At 49.8% G+C, this 3,967-nt stretch overlaps 1 pseudogene; it reads left to right on the forward strand.

The window, feature by feature from the left end:
* Nucleotides 1–2,612: 2,612 nt before the first annotated feature.
* LOC103082797 (homer protein homolog 2 pseudogene) overlaps nucleotides 2,613–3,967 on the forward strand; it is a 16,619-nt pseudogene continuing 15,264 nt past the window's right edge.

The raw sequence follows: 3,967 nt of genomic DNA on the forward strand, positions 1-3,967 counted from the left end.
CAGCAGGAAATTTAAATTATAAACTACAGAAACTACAAAAATGAGACTTATAAACGGACACAAGTGACCACCATGCCTCACACGATGTGAGATGCAGCCAAGCAGCGTTCAGGGGAGATAAGCCAGCTTGACTTACTAGAAAACAAGCGAGATTGAGGATAAACTAAGATTTACAGCCGAAGACACTGGAAAAGAATGACAACCTCAAGCAAAGGTAAAGGGAGGAGTTTGATAATGCCAAACAGTGAGATAAACTAGTGAAATAAACTAGTGAAATAAAAAACAACCAATAGTAAAACTAACCAGTAATACCAAAAGCTGGATCTTTGGAAACATTTTTCATAGTAAAATAGACAAATTTTTGATGTCTGGTCAATAACAAAAATAAGTCCTGAAAGGTTAAAATGGGGGACAAAAATGAAATAAAGAGATAAAGGTTACAAAAGAATACTATGCACAGAACTTCACCAATAAATGGAAAAACGTAGTTGAAATGGAAAATTTTCTATGAAAATACAAATGACTCATAGAGACTCAAAAAAAAGTAAAATACCATAGAAGAAATGCAAAAACTATGGTGAACTTTGCACAATAAGAATGTTTTCACTTATTATATTTGTACTATTTTTTAAAGTCAATGAGAATATGAAAAAAAAAAAATAATAATAAAGGTAAGCAAACAAACCCAACAGCCCTGACCAGGAAATGACCAGGGCCCAGGGCACCTGACAGCCTCTGCCCAGGTGCACGAGGAGCTTGTTCTAAATTTAAAGGACTAAAACATCAGGAAATACTGGGTGCTCCTTCCTTTAGTTTTTGTTTGGTTTGTTTATGCCCATGAACCTGGAAGAGGCTGCCTTCCTGCCCCTGGTGCCTTTTTGTCCACTTGCCAGGCGACCGTCCATAGCGAGGGTCTACGCAGCGCAGGTGGGACGCGCCGGGAAGCAAGGAGGGGTTTGGAAAGATGCGCTCGCAGGGCGCCGGTTATTCAGGGTTTTGGAGGAAAGAAGGATTTGTAATAAAGACATGCATAGCAGTGCTATTTATAACCCAGAAAACTGGAAGCAACCCAAATCACCCCCTGCTGGGACTGGCCTGGCAGATACGCAGAGGAGGGGATGGAGATGCCGGGCCACGTGACACGTGGGGAGGGAGAGCTCCGTGGAGACAAGAGCCTCGTGCGTGGGGGGAGCCAAATATAATGCAGTTTGCACACAGCCACCGTAATTATGGGGCACTGCAGGCATGCGCTCCCTCAGAGGTGTCATGCCACGGCCAGGCGGCCAACAGCCAGGGTAACTCAAGTGCTAGCGTAGCCGTGGCCCTCCGTATGCGGGCACATGGTCACCTCTTTGCGAATGAGGACACTGGCCTCTGAGCTGTAGGGCCGACAGCGGTAAGGGTGGGGGGCAGCCCAGCCCTCCCAAGGCGTAGGGGCAGGTGATCCAGCCAGTCATGCAGCACCACCCGGAAAGGGTCCAAATGATGGAAACAGAACTTTAAGATCACAGGCCTTAGCCCCAGGGAAGCAACCCCTACCTCTGAGCGTGCTGCCTCCTCGCACACCCCGGAAATGTGGGTCTCGGGTAGTGGAGGGGAGGTAACACTTTAAACTCTCCCCAGAGGGCCACGTTCCCTCGTCCTGCCAGGACTCCCCCCCGGCGCTCTTTTGAGGTGCCCCCCACCCCCTGTGTGTGCAGGGTCTCCTGCTCTGGCAGTCATCACATGGGGGTCTCCCAGGTTTCTGGGCTCCCTTCACCCAGGGGTCCTGAGGACAGTGGGTGGAAGAGGGGGTGGGTGGACTCTGCCAGGAGACCGGCAGAGTGTAGTGGGCTCACTCCTGCCCAGGCCCCAGCCCAGGGTGCCTTGGCCTCCACCAGCTGCTGCCTGTATCTGGCCTTCCTGGTGGATCAGAAGCTTCACACCATGGACACAGCCCTCCTGCCCCTTTCCCCGGTCCCTGACCCTCCTGCACAGCATCCCCCCAAGCCTGGCAGGCCACTAGGGTTTGAGGGCTCTCATATAGGACAGTCACAGGAGGAGGAGGCTCCTTCTCCTTCAGGAAGGTGACTACAGAAACCCTCTCCATACAGCTGGAGGGCAAGACCTCAGCTGGGGTCTCGGCAAACTGGCTGGTGGGCCTGGACCCTCATAGCAGTCAGTGCGCACAGGCTCCAAAGCAGCCCCAACTGTGGTCAGTCCCCAGGCAGGCTGCCCCTCACACCACCGCAGCTCCCTTGCTCCTACCTGGCTGAGTCTCTATCAAAGTGGCTGGTGCCCAGGGCTTTCTGCCCAGGGTTCTGCAGGGGGGCCATGTTGATTCTGGTCCTACCCTAGGACCCAGGGTCTCCTGAACCCTCCTCATCTTCCCCTTTCTCTCAACTCCCAAGAGAAGCTGCTAGGGGCCACACTGTGGAAACTGCACATCTCACCTTTTTCATGGTGTTAATATTAACAATATTAATAATAGCTACCATTATTGGCAGGGGGCTAGAAGGTACCCATTTGGAATCAGGACTTGGTGGCCATTGCAAAGGAGAAGTGAGTAGGGGTGGGGGTGGGGGCAGGGCTGCATGACCACTCCTGCTGAGGGGGCAGGGTTGGGGGAAGACATGAGAGAGGAGCAGCTTTGGGGTAAAGGCATTAAGTTCCACTCGGGGCCTCCTGGCACCACCACCTGCAGCATCAGGTGAAGATGGACCTGCAGGCCAGAGCAAAGATGGAAACCGAAGGTACAGACCAGGGAATCATCAGAAGGAGGAGGGTGGGAGCCATAGTGAATGTCACCAGGAAGAGAGTAAAAGGCCAATTATGGGTCTCCGGGGGAAGCCTGCATTGAGCAGATGGTCTGAGGAAGGGTTGATCAAAGAGATCAGATGGAGAAAGCTGAGGGTGAGAGAACTAGGAGAGGAAAGAGTCCTGGAAGCCAGAGTTGAGAAGTGTCCAGGCAGAGAACACTGGTGGTGGGTCCAGTGGCTGGGGCACAATGTCTCAAGGAGGGTGTGGTGGCAGGGGGTGGAGACAAGTGCCACCTTCTCCATCAAGAAGCTTACTTGTGACTTCCATGTGTAGACATTGTGGATGAGCTGGGACCAGAATAACCTTTCCACCAGAGATAACCATAAAACTGGATGAAATGTATGAGACAACAGTTTTCAGGCCATAGGTGACAGACAGGCCAGACTTGAATCCCTGAGAGATGGACAACTTACAATCACTCAGCTCTGTGGCACAGAGTACTGGAGCACAGAGGTCACATGGACCTGCTGAGGTAAAGACCAGATCGGGCAGAGAAGCAGTGGGAGTATGTGGGACAGGATGCCGGAGAAGAGGGAGCTGTGTGCAGGTCCCCAGAACTCCACGTGGGGACCTGCAAGTCCTTGGCCAGGAGCCAGGCTGTGCATATAGGCTGGGCAGGATCAGGTCATGCTAAATTAGAGGGCCTTGGGAAACACCTTGGATTTTCCAGGATCTGCAACAACAAAGCACAAAACCAAGGTCATCAGCCAGTGACTGAACTGCCTACAAAGCAGGAGTCAAAATTCTTCAGAGGAAATTAACAGAATGTTGAGTTTGACAACATATTAGTCATAATGTCCAATAGTCAATTAAAAAATAATCACTATGTATACAAAGGAACAGGAAATATGATCCCCAGGAAAGAAAAAAGCAATCTACAAAAACTGAAAAACTGGACACAAAATGACCCAGATGTTGAACTTAGAGACTTTAAGGCAGCTATTATCACTGTGTTCAAAGAATTAAAGAAAGATATGGTCTTAATCAGTGAATGGATTGGAAATTTCAGTCCCCAAGTGGAAAATGTATATAAAGATAGATCAATGGAAATGATCTAATCTGAAGATTAGAGAGTAAAAAGCCTGAAGGAAAATGAATAGTGCCTCAGAGACTTGTGGAACAATATAAAATGATCCCACACACGTATACTTGGAGTCTCAAAGGAAAG

The sequence above is a fragment of the Lipotes vexillifer genome, unplaced genomic scaffold (genome assembly GCF_000442215.2).
Source record: "Lipotes vexillifer unplaced genomic scaffold, Lipotes_vexillifer_v1.1 scaffold1359, whole genome shotgun sequence".
Lineage (NCBI taxonomy): Eukaryota > Metazoa > Chordata > Mammalia > Artiodactyla > Lipotidae > Lipotes > Lipotes vexillifer.